This window comes from Aedes albopictus, chromosome 2 (assembly GCF_035046485.1).
Source record: "Aedes albopictus strain Foshan chromosome 2, AalbF5, whole genome shotgun sequence".
NCBI classification, from domain to species: domain Eukaryota; kingdom Metazoa; phylum Arthropoda; class Insecta; order Diptera; family Culicidae; genus Aedes; species Aedes albopictus.
In genome coordinates, this window is record NC_085137.1 from 40342183 (window position 1) to 40355674 (window position 13492).

At 39.9% G+C, this 13492-nt stretch overlaps 1 protein-coding gene across 5 annotated transcripts in view; it reads left to right on the forward strand.

The window, feature by feature from the left end:
• Positions 1-13492, forward strand: part of LOC109621844 (P protein) — a 284696-nt gene that overhangs the window by 82554 nt on the left and 188650 nt on the right. Inside the window, exons 1-2 of one of the 5 annotated variants that reach the window (XM_062849513.1) lie at positions 4410-4628; positions 4866-4982. The exons of 3 other annotated variants lie outside the window; for them this stretch is intronic. The gene's annotated coding sequence lies outside the window, so the exon portion shown is untranslated. Of the gene's footprint in view, positions 1-4409; positions 4629-4865; positions 4983-13492 lie in introns of those variants that run through there. One more of the 5 variants, XM_062849514.1, reaches the window with a different exon arrangement.

Sequence of the window (13492 nt, forward strand, 5' to 3'; positions counted from 1 at the left end):
CTTGTTAATAAATGTTTCACTTGTACGATGACTAGATGATATAATAGCAAATCTTGTTCTTCGGCTATTTTCACCGTTAAACCAACAAATACTACATCAATACCAAACTCTGCTCAAATACCTCCAACTGTTATTGTGATGTTCTCATAACATTTCGTAGAATAACGCAGCAATAACATTTTTTTGTATTAGAGCACATGTTGCTCTTCGCATGGTATTTGTAAGGTATGCCCTTCTGCTCGGAAAAGGCTGCATCTACAATGATGACCTGATTTTTGCAGCCTTGCGTGTTTTTACGTCACGCTTTATGTTCTCCTCTTCAGTCATCACGTTGTTGGCATCCCAGTGGTCTTGAACCCTCCTCACTATTAACGATGACAGCACTTTGTACAGCAGGTTATTGGCCTGCACTTTACTAGATCAGCTGTGTTTTGTTAATTCGGCAGAAGATAAGTGATACCCCTGGTAGCTGTGTGGAGTCTTCCAGCACCATGTTTTAGCATTTCACCAGCGTCTTTACAACAGCCACCGCAGCTGAATACATAATAAACTGTAGATCCTCTAAGTTTTATACTGTGGCCTCCCGAGCAGAAGAGAATAACAATCGCATAGCAAAAAGCGTTATTTTGACAAAATATCTGAGTAATAAAATCAGTTATTTTATTGTTATTAACATAACAAATTGTGTTATAAACTTTTGTGTCATAAGCAGCAAAATAACAAATAAATAACATAACAAAAATATGTTCCTGGAAGACCAATATAATAACATTTTTTGTTTGTTTCAATAACAACTTAATAACCATGAATTTGGAAAATATTTCAATAACAAATTATGATATTTAAAGTTATTAATAACATACCAAAAGCAAAATTTTTTGGACCACCCTTTAGATAGAGTTATCCTAATTGCGAATCATAAAATATGAGTTTTACTATTTTCGAGGAACTACTAATCCATTAAATATTACAATATTCTGAGATTTTTTTGGAATGGATGCGACTATATGTAACTGGATACAAAAATATTAAAAATCGGGACATACTCGTCGCAGTGTTCATAAAATAATAAGCTGACAAGAATAATAATTTGAATAATAAGTTGAATAACAAGATAATATCGTCGGTTTCCTGCAATAGGGGCACAACTCAAAAAATGTGAATTTTCAAAATGAGCGATTGAAAATTGGGAATCTTGGAGCACCTTAAGTCCATTCATTTCTCTCATCATTTGAAAAAAGTAAACAAACTTTGATTGTTGTATCATGGAAAGGGACTAAAGGAATATCTGTTCCATGAATTTCGGATTACTATTTTTCAACGACTATTGAACAAGTTGACTAATTTTGAGTTGTGCCTTTATTGTGGAAAGTTGGTGAAAATTCGAAAATCTTCCGTTACTCAATGAATTTCGGAACGGGTCTTTGTGAGATGACAGTTTGCATAGTTTTTCATCATATGCCTTCAAAATCTCAAAAATGCCAAATTTTGAGTTGTGCCTCTATTGCAGGAAACCGACAATATGTACTGAATGTTGTAAAGAACGCAAATCTTTAATGTTGTAGTTTCAATTTAATGTGTGAAGAATAAGTCCAAGTTAAAATTTAGGATGCTTACTGCACTTGCTAGCCGATAGGACTTCCGCAGCTTCGGTGCCGGGATATGGGATCTGTCCCGCGGAACTGCGTGACTGCCATGTGGAGCTCCGTAGATCATCTCGTAGATGCTGTCGTTGCATATCCGCTATTAGTTCTGGGAGCAGTGGGTGCAGTCGAATTACGACTCTCACATGTGTTCGATGCATATAGTCCAACCGAACTTTTTCTGGACGTATCACTTGATCTTGTCCTCTCATCTCCCAGTTCCCTCTGTGCTCCAACTTGATGTACTCCGCTTCTGAAACGGTGTGGCGGATGCAACTGCTATTAATAAGCACTCGCAGAAGCGGGTGAGGCAGTAGCGCAGTTCATACTTTAAACATGTCAAAAATTCAAAGCTCCCATATGTTCATTGCAATCTTTGGTGCAAAACTAGAGTCCTGCCAAATTTTCAGCCATTTCGATGGTGATTTAATGGTGGCCCAAAAGCAAAATAGGTTTAACTCGTACGGGTGAAATGACCTTAGAGTAAAGTGACCAGACGTCCAGTCCCGAATTTTGACCAAATGTCCCGCGACAAATTATGTCCCGCGAAATGTCCCGCGTTCGGCTCAAATCGTAAAAATGTCCCGCGTTTGAAAAAAAAAATCAACAAGCATTCAAAATATTGTAGTAACTTCAAAGCCAAAATAGTCAAACCGGTTTTGTACAAAGCACAAATCACATCAAACATATTAACGGAACTTTCCACATCAGAGTTCAAAAACTGAAAGATTTTTGCGAGAAAGTATATAAAGATTCTAGGTTACAGTAAAGTTTGAACTGTTGAAAGCTTTTTTTTTATTGAGCGATAGCAGTCCCAGCATTTTTTTATTTTTGAAGAAAAAAAAATTCGAATATTTGGTTGATTTTTATGCACAGTCAGGCAGAATCATTTTACAGTTCGGTGAATAAAATAGAGAGTGACAAGAGTACAATTACGAAAGTAGTAGACGAAACTGTCTCAAGTTCAAACTTCAGGGTAGAAAACTACTTTTATTACTATGTAAGTGCACACTGCATACAGTCAGATAAAAAATCTGGAGGGATATAGTTGCCCGAAGTTAAAGTCTTTCCAAGCCCAGTATAGTAAACTTTTATCGGAAATTTATGTTGACTGTGTTATTTTTTTCTTCAAATGGGTGAATATCAAAACCTTCATTGACTGGCAGGCGGTTCAAACGAGTAAGCTCGTAAATTAAGGTTGAAGGATTCATCATCGACAAAATCGTCATCATTGAAAATTCGAACGCAGTTTTCTCGTTCAAAGATGAAATATCCGCAATGAAAATGTATTCACTGTATTGCGGGTGCAGAATAGAGTACAGTGAATACATTTTCAATGCAATCATTCAAGTTTTGAGTGAGTAAACTGCTTTCAAATTTCTGATGACGACGATATTATTAATGACGAATCCTTCAACCTTAAAGTCATCCAATAAGTTAATCAATGTTGACAGAGAAGCATCTGAGCTACTTAAGGAAATAGTACGCAAGACAAAATTGGACCAGCAGAAGCTAGATTGATTAACATTTTCAGGCACTTTGAGGGTAATGATAACCTCAAAAAATTGTAGAGTTCACGTCATGCTTGTCAGGCAAAAATGCTGTAATAAACGATTTTTGTGTCAGTTGTGTACGAAGCTTGAACCACTTTAATTTTAATTTTGAAAGCAATTGAGAGTTGAAATATTAAAACCATTTTTGACAGCTAGATTTAATTATCAGGTTTCTTTTGAAGACTGTAGAAAAATGTTTATGAGTTTGTCTCACTTCTCACAGCTCACAACGCAGAAAGATATGCTTGGTAGAAGAAATGAGTGCTTCGTATTCCACGAACAAAAAAAATCGCTTAGTAGGGTATCGCGCCACTTGGGCGGTGGCTTCTATATTCTTCTGTTTTCCACTATAACTCAGTCAATTTTGAACCAATTGACTTGAGATGTTGTACACGGGTAGATACTATACCTATCTCACCACATTCCAAAATTTGTGTCAATTGGTTCAAATTTGACTGAGTTATAGTGGAAAACAGACGAATATAGAAGGCACCGCCCAAGTGGCGCGATTCCCTATTCGTTAATAAAAAAAAATCATGATTTCACCTTACTATGCATCTTTCCAAATCAATGTCCCGCGTTGGAGCTCTGATCATCTGGTCACTTTAACTTAGAGGATGAAATGGACCTCATAAATCAAATAGTCCATTAGGTGTCACCGAATTTTGAAAACATCAAGAATTCTTCAACCATCTCAAAGCACCACTAACTCCATTTTTGGATATATCGCATACCCTTACCGGCGCGATACTATGGTATGTGCTGGTAAGAAGGTTGGGAGAAATTCCGGTAGGGTGACCACCACGCGGTTGATGATGTGATAGGATGACGATTCACAATCAAGAGTCGTCTTCGAGACTTTGTAGTTACGTAGGTTTGGATTCATTGGATCCAGAATTGTAGAGCGCGGTACGGTATACTACCCGTGCTTCTTCTCCTAGTCAGCTGGGAGACGACACGGTGCAGAACACAATCGTCACCGTCGCGTCGTTGTCGCCAGTTGGACTCTGCCCGAAATATCGAACATCCACAGCGCAGCATGCAACAGTCGTCAGCCAGTCAGTGGTGCCACCAGCAGAACCACCGCAGTTACTACCTCTATACTCAGCTGAATCGTGTGGAGTTAATAGGTATGCCCTCTTACCGCCGAGCCCGCGCCCGGCATGCCACTTAGCTTAGTTATAGCGGCCGGTCGTACAATTCCATGCAACATTAGGTTTTGAACTTTTGCCGCGAACAGAACCCGAATTGGCCGCCGCCGCCGTGCTGTCGTCGTCGACGGTTTTATTTTTTCTGTTATTATTTTCGAATTTCCAGCTCGCAGATTCTTGTTTTTATTTTCTCTCCATTCGCGTTCGACGGGAATCGCGTGGCGAAAACAGCGCGTAACGACGTTATCCTTGTCGCGCACGGGGCGATCCAGGATCGATTGGTATGCTATTGGTGTTTAAACTAAAAGAAGTTTGCTGACGTTTTCCAGGCTGACAGTTTCAGTAAAATTGAAGACTTTCAGTAAATAATTGTCGAATTTCAGCAATCAGAAAAAGTTTGCTGAAGAATTCAGTAAAATTAACTGAATTTCAAATAATTTTGATGACTCTGTTCGAAATTGATCAAATCAAAATCAACAATGTTCACTGACGTTCTGTCCTTTATTTGAAACTTTCAGCTTGGGAATACTAGGAAAAGAGGATGCAAGCGTGATGATTGCCTGTTGTGAATTGTGATGAGCTGTGACCGCACAGAAAGTTGATAACCGCTCGTGAGTCGTGATATTGTTCAAAAGGTGAGGTTCAACAGCGAAGCAAAATCGAACTGTGTGCGCCGATTTATGGCGCAATGCTGTCGAAATAGGTGAAGTGATTAAGTGTTACGACCCCAGAAGAAACAGAAGATGCGCCCATGTGTTGTGAGTGCTTGGAAGTAAGCTGACGAGAGCAAAAATAGAGGATTGCACTATTTTTAAAACCAGGCAGTAGTGTGTGGAGTGTGTAACGGTCGATGGTTATCTATGACGATGGAAAATCTTTACGTCGTCGACGTCTTTGGTGAGGAATGCCGGTTGGTTGGCTGGCTGGCTGGCTAGCTGGTTTTGACTGGGTGTGCGTGTGGTTACAGTTTGTCACATCGGCTGTGGGTGGAAAATCGGTGACGAAAGGAAATTCTGATGAACACGTGTGTGAATCACAGGGGAGCATGAGGACGTCCGGGAAAATGCGTGTGACACTATTTTTGTTGTTGCTGTTATTGGTCTGCGTGATCAAAAACAAAATTCATTCGATTTTTTTTACCAATGGCTATAGGTTTGATTTACAAAACCGAGACTTGCATTCATTAGGTCAAGTTAATCCAGATGTTTTCGGAATTGTTTGTTGAGAAGCGATACGATTGTAGTAACAACTGTGATAGAAAACCATTTCAGGATTATCATATACTATTAGCCAAAACAAAACTGTTTTTTTGCACCGACAATTGCTGGATTTGAACAAGTGTGTTCTTAACTCAACAATGTACAGACGAGCCGCTTGTCTGGTGATACCTCACATGGCACCGTCTTGTTTACTAGTTGGATGATCATCCATGCGTAAATCTCGTCATAAGTGACGCAATTACATACACTCAAGCCCTTTGCTAATGTTGTCTTGAGTGTCAATTTTTCAATTAGACGAATATGATACAGATAATATAAACATTACAGGAACCTGAGAAGCATAGAAAATCCTGTGTTCTGATCAAAACAAAACAATTGATTGAGGATTGATATAGGTAACGTTGTGGTCTGTAAAATGTTCAACTGAGTTTGTCTATGATAGCTTACCTTAGACTAATTCTACATGTTAATGGCTGTTCTACCCTTGATAGATCTGACCTGATGAAATAGCACCAAGCCAAATGTTGTTATTTACGAATTATTCTACAATTATGAACATAGAGCTACCTCTGCCAATGAATAATTTGCATGTGCATATCATGAAGCAGGCCAACCAGTTATTGAACCCGTCGCTCACAACATGGTCTTGCTGGAAATTCGAATGTTTGTAAACTTGGTTTTTGCTTAATACACGACAGAAGATAAACCGAGATAATATTGGATAGTATTTAAAATTATATTAGCTCAAAAGTTCTAACATTTTAATGGACGCTTTTCTCGTCGATGCCTACTTTTGGTTGTTATTTCTTTACGTCCCACACTGGGGCAGGTCTGAAAATACACGGAAAAAACCTCTAGCTCGTCGAGATGCTGAGATACTCATTTGAAGTCTTCAGAGAAAATATTTCTATGAACAAGGTCGATATTCTGAGCGGTAGGTAATTTTTCTTACGTTATTCGCATAAAAGTCCTATAAGTCATTTTGGCCAAATTACATTTTAGCGATATGGTGTCTTCGGCTATTCATGCTGAAAAAGTTTGCTGAAGACGTCAAATTTCCAAAGCCTACTATTCTTGAGATATTAACCGATTCATAAAATACCTATCTAAAATCGACAATTTTCATTAAAATACGTTTTTAAACAACTTTAATGTCCGTTTAACGAGTTAAAATAATGAAAAATTCTAAAATGAAACATATTTCGAGGATATTAGTTGGAAAAAATAATACATGCATTGATTTTATGTAGAAAGTTCCCGAAAATCATGCAAAATGAATATAGGCGTTCTGGCAAGTTCGGGCAATGTTTAAGTGCTTCCTGTAGAAAGGAGCTTTGGCACCAGTTTAAGAATTCGTAGGAGCTGTGGGCTAACGTGACACAAAATACATCATTACTGGGGTAAATGGGTATAATACGCCCCACTGAGGCAGAACATTCCCCTTCATTTCCATCGATTTAACTCTTTAGGACGCGCACCGTTGTAAAAAGTTCAACACCACCAAAAAAAACCTCGCTCGTTGTATACAGCGCGAGTACGGTGGTGCAGTTGTGGGATCAAAAAGGCGCACCTTCTGAAAAGATGAGCGATTTTTTTTATCTGTATTAACGAGATTTTTAGCCCTTGGCTAGTTCATCTCGGGACCCACGTTTTACTTCCCTTCCGAAGGAAGAACTCACAATTTGCGAGTTTGTCGGGAGTGGGATTCGATCCCAGGTCTTCGGCGTGATAGTCAAGTGTTCTAACCATCACACCAGGTCCGCTCCACAGATGAGCAATTTTCGCAAGCGTGATCGATAACAAATCTCAAATATTAAAGAATAATTGCCATCAAGCTGATCCGTTTGTTGATTGAAACAAAAAACCAAAAAAAAAGAAATATTCAAAAAATAAACCAGATTAATCCACCTAGTGGTGATAGTGCCTTTCTCGTCGAATATGTACTCATAAACTTTTCTTCGACGTTAGCCAAAATGTTCCTGAATCCTGAAAACACTTTACACTAGCAACAATTTTAACAAAGCCATCATCGATTTTCGAAACTTATTGATGATACATATTCCGATGTTATGTTCAACAACAAAACAGAGCAGAAAAAGATCAGACCTCTCAGTTGACTGCTTGACCACCTTAACCCTAGTCGTGTATTGGGGTCATTGTGATCCCATTCCATCCACTACGGCAGCGGGGTGAGCGTCAGCTAATGCTTGAAGAAGGTTAACTTTATTCATAATCACAGATCACTTTGTGATCTTCGCCAATGTTTATTTCAGCACACTTTAGGCTATATTTTATTATCATTGGTAACACGATTCATGTAAAATTTGACCTTCCTACGAGGAAAATGCAGAAAATGTAAATTTTCCATTCAAATTTCAATCGCAATGAGAAGAGTGAGGGCTCAACCAGCCGCACCCAAATTGTGAGCAGTAATTTTAGAAGCATAAGGAGATTGGAGATTGAAAAACTGTATAAGGTTGACGCGATTAAATTATATTTTTATATAAAACGTTGATCCATCCTACTATACATTTACACCGCAGGAATCTGAAATGGTGTGATTTGAAGAGATCGCTTTGACATTTATTTTGTTAACCTTTATAATTCCTCTATTTGATGTGCAGCTTGCATGGGTTTGGTTAAATTTTACGTTTGACTACTTCCGGCGGGACACCTGGAACTGATTCCGGTTGTCTCAAATATGGTCTTAGACTATGTTTTTGTCAACTGTTCATCACGTGACCTGGAAAGCCGGAAATTGATGTGATTTGAGGCTATTTTCTTGCTAACCGTTCGGCAAATTTTTGAAAATGCCGCGATTTTATGTACCGCATGCATGGTTTTGGTTCACTTCTATCAAATCACACCCGCAACCGATTCCGAACTACTGTGGCCTGAGACTATTTTCTTGTTGACTGTTCATCAGATTATCAAAAATGCCGCTATGGTTTAGCCGTGATTTGAGGTATCGCATGCATGGGTTTGGTGTCACTTCCGGCCCGGAACCGGTTGCAAAACACTACCGATAGTCTCTTAAATAGTCTGAGCCTATTTGCTTGCTAAAGTTTATTAGGTTATCAAAAAAGCCATGGGTTTGGTTCAATTTCATATTTAGCCGCTTTCGGAGGGAACTAGTTTCGGCACTACTGACAGTCCATAATGTGGTCTTAGCCTACTTCCTCAATAACCGGTCATCAAGTTGTCGAAAAAGCCGTGATTTGATTTGCCGCATGCAAGAGTTTTGTCAACTTTTATATACGGCCACTTCCGGCGGAACACCCGGAACCGGTTCTGAAACACTACCGGTTCATATAAGGTCTGAGACTGTTTTCTTGCTAACTGCTCATCAGGTTATCGAAAATTCCGTAGTTTGATGTGCCTCATGCATGGGTTTGGATCACTTTTATATGTGAAGCGGGACATCCGGAACCGGTTCCGATACACTATCGGTTCAGATATGGTCTGAGTCTTTTTTTATGCCAACCTTTCATTGGGTTATCAAAAAAGTCGCGCTTTGATATATCGCATGCATGGATTTGGTTCACTTTTATATTTGGCCACTTCCTGCGGGACTCCCGGAACCGGTTCCGGAACACTACCGGTTTATATATGGTCTGAGACTGTTTTCTTGCTGACTTTCATCAGGTTATCCAAAATGCCGCAATTTGATGTGTCGCATGCATGGATTTGGTTCACTTCTATATTTGGCCACTTCCGGCGGGACTCCCGGAACCGGTTCCGGAACACTACCGGTTCAGATATGGTCTGAGACTGTTTTCTTGCTGACTGTTCATCAGGTTATCCAAAATGCCGCAATTTGATGTGTCGCATGCATGGATTTGGTTCACTTTTATATTTGGCCACTTCCGGCGGGACTCCCGGAACCGGTTCCGGAACACTACTGGTTCAGATGTGGTCTGAGACTGTTTTCTTGCTGACTGTTCATCAGGTTATCCAAAATGCCGCAATTTGATGTATCGCATGCATGGATTTGGTTCACTTTTATATTTGGCCACTTCCGGCGGGACTCCCGGAACCGGTTCCGGAACACTACCGGTTCAGATATGGTCTGAGACTGTTTTCTTGCTGATTGTTCATCAGGTTATCCAAAATACCGCAATTTGATGTGTCGCATGCATGGATTTGGTTCACTTTTATATTTGGCCACTTCCGGCGGGACTCCCGGAACCGGTTCCGGAACACTACCGGTTCAGATATGGTCTGAGACTGTTTTCTTGCTGATTGTTCATCAAGTTATCCAAAATGCCGCATTTTGATGTGTCGCATGCATGGATTTGGTTCACTTTTATATTAGGCCACTTCCGGTGGGACTCCTGGAACCGGTTCCGGAACACTTCTGGTTCAGATATGGTCTGAGACTGTTTTCTTGCTGACTGTTCATCAGGTTATCCAAAATGCCGCAGTTTGATGTGTCGCATGTATGTGTTTGTTACATTTTTATGTATGGCCCCTTCCGAAAGTACTGGTCCGAAACACGTAAATGACCATAACTCCGGAACGGCTGGACCGATCCGAACCATTTTCAATAGGAAACAATGGGACCAGATTCCGCGTCGAATGAACCGTCGGTCATTAAAATCGGTTGAGGTTTACTGCTAAAAAGTGATGTGAGTTTATTTGTACACACACATACACACACACATACACACACACACACACACACACACACACACACACACACACACACACACACACACATACACACACACAGACATCACCTCAATTCGTCGAGCTGAGTTGATTGGTATATGTGACTTGACCCTCCGAGCCTTCTATCAAAAAGTCGTTTTTGGAGTGAACATATAGCCTTTCCAGTACACTTAGTGTACGAGAAAGGCAAAAAAACAAAAAAATCTCAAGGGGTTTGACGTAATATTCTACCTCCCGTAAGCGGACTTGTAAACGAAGTTAGGTCGGCCTCGGTGATGTAGTGGTAAGTGTGGTGCCTCTCTCCCCAATCGGTCGGGTTTCAATTCCCGTCGACGCCGGTGGGATTTTCTGAGACATAAAATCCGTGATCACGTCTTCCCTCGGATAGGAAGTAAAGCCGTGTGTTGATGGGTTCGATATGTAGGGTCCCAGCTGTGGTGGCTGTCTCCCTGGGCCTCAAAATTTAAGACTTAGCTCCTAGACCCAGCCGACGTTAAACAACGGTAGTCGAACGGTGCTAGTTGGCCAGAAAAATAAGAAACGAATTTAGTTCTGTTACCTGGTGCTATTTTGTAACTTTTATGCCGGTAAACAGTTGTTGAAAGACCCTCCTAGGATGAGCATGTGGTGGAATTACCCAATGGAACAGTTTTATTACGGGCCTGGACGTTTTTCCCTTGATGGGGCGTATTGTCCCGGTTGTTTTGGAGCGGCTAAATTTCAAACGTTTTCAAGCTTCCAAAGCCGCCCCTTCAAAGACTGTGATCGCATGCAACACATCGCTGACTTTAACAACATCGATTTGGAGTGGAGAAAAGGGAGAATAAGACGCTAGTTTCAGAGTTATTGCCGTTTTCGCTTAGGCGTTTTAGAAAGTTTGGAAAAAATCAATCCGATTATTTTAGCCTTAAGGGAGCGTCCATAAATTACGTCACGCAAAAATTGCCCATTTTCAACCCCCCCTCCCCCCTATGTCACACTTTTTGTATGAGACCTCTGAAATTTTTGTATGGGTTGTCACACGTTACTGAACCCCCCCTCCCCCCTAAAAGCGTGACGTAATTTATGGACGTTCCCTAAGTTTAGTTAATAAACTTTTATGTTATGTAAACTCGTCTAAGCTGGAGTATTATATCTGTGATATTGATTTCCGTAGGCAAATTACTTAACTGGTCGATATTATCAAAGGTACAGCATAAAATATGCAGGGGTGTCCATTATGCCCCGATGGGTGTCTGTTTCGCCCCGTACCTTTCCTGTCAGCCCCAAAAAACACACGGTTTACAATTCATTATTGCTTCACAATAATGACATTCTACCTGCTGTAAATGATTGAAATATGTAGGAAACAAGTTAAAGTTGTAAGCCAACTGATAATATATTAAGTTTTTGTCTGCTAACAAACTCATTTGCTAAGGGTGTCCATTATGCCCCTAATCCCCCTATAGTTTAGAAATCACAATGATACACTTTGTTGTTATTTTGTTGTGGTTATTTTGTTTTGGAGTTTTTGGCTTTCTCAGTCTAGGGAATCCAAACGATTAAATTGGCATTGACAAAAAAAATCGCACATGAAAAAACCACGTGGTCCACGGGGTAGGGGGTGGGGGGTAGCCTGAAACCACGCAAGACCGTGGTGGGGGAGGGGGGGGGGGTCTAAAATTCAGGAAAAAATTACCACGTGGTTTATGGACAGCCCCTAATAGCCAAACATCGTATATGGTAAACACGAAACATTTTCACTAATACTCACCCCCACCAGCTCCGGTAGCTTTAAATCGTCTTCAGGGAAAAAGATTTGGCTTTTTTTGTTTAGTGGTGTGAAGCACTACTTTTGTTTGTCTCAGATGTTAATCAATAACTTATCGTTATCGCCGAAAAAGTTAACGTCTGTTATTTTTTATCGTCGATAACAATAACGACTACATACGGAAACAATATCGGCGATACTGTTAACTGTGGAGAATATCGAAAAAAAATCTTCGCGAACTGTAGATCGCGAACCATTGTAGATGCCTAGGATATCACACAAAGCGAAATAAGTATTTTGTGGTTACTTGGGTAGTTTTAGTTACTTTTAAAGTTAATCAAACTGATTGTGTTTTTAACGACATCCTCGAATTTTCACCGGGAGCTTAAAAGTTATAGGCTAATTATAGGACCAACAAATGTAAAATTTCACACCAATAAACAACAAAGTTAACTTGTATTCCCTGAAGAAGGTAATATAAAGATAACCAAAACGTTACGTTGGATGTAGGAGCATACAAAGCTGCTGCTACCCACTCAGACCTCAAACTGCCAGAGCTGAGAAATTCCTGTTACTTGTAGAATCCAGAATCGTCAAATTAGAAGTTTTTCCTTCAAGAAATGTAAACAAAATTTTGAAAAATTCTTTAGTAATCTAGCCAGTAATACACTGGAATATTTTTTAAGCATATAAATTAAAAATGTGCATAAACTTAAAAAAGACATAAAAAGAGGGAAATTTGTGCACAAATTAAGTTCGGGCTTTAATGGGGGAATATAAATCGCGAGAACAGGTCTAGCTCCTGGACATTTGCTATGAAGCTACTCAAGTAACACAACTAGCTGAACAATAGTTTCTTAAGCTAAAATTTGCTCAAGAGAGGTTTGTTCCACTCTTGTACAGAGTTCCCAGAGAGCCCAAAGAAGAGGGTTCCAAGGTACTTCAGGGGGATTTCAGGGATTAGCAGGAGCCTTTCAAAGGCGTTCTGTCAGGTTTTGTTGGCGTTTTAATGGGATTACGGAGAATTCAGGGGCATTTCAATAGTATTATGGGGTTTCCAGGACGTTTTAAGGTGCTTTAAGGGCAATTTATGGGATCTCAAGGGCGTTACAAGGGGTGTGAGGGGCATTTCAAGGTATTTCAGAGTAACTTCAGAGAATTTCAGAGAGTTTCATGAACATTTTTAGAGCATTTCAGGGGTTTCAGAGGCATTTTTAATTGATTATGATTATTACAAGGGCACTTAAAACAGGTTGTGGAGGTTTCAGGGGCGTTTCCAGGCATTTCAGGGCAGGGCCGTATCGGGGGAATTTAGGAATATGCTTAAATCAAAGGGCTGAAATGCGTTTCAAAATATATTGTAATTGGGCCTCTGAAATTTTTTTTTGTTATATTTTTCATAAACAAACACACATTTTCCAATGTGTGAATCAAGGTTGCAACCATTCATTTGCGAAAATTTACATTCATTTGCTATTATCTCAGTTCAGAAGCATGCTATCGA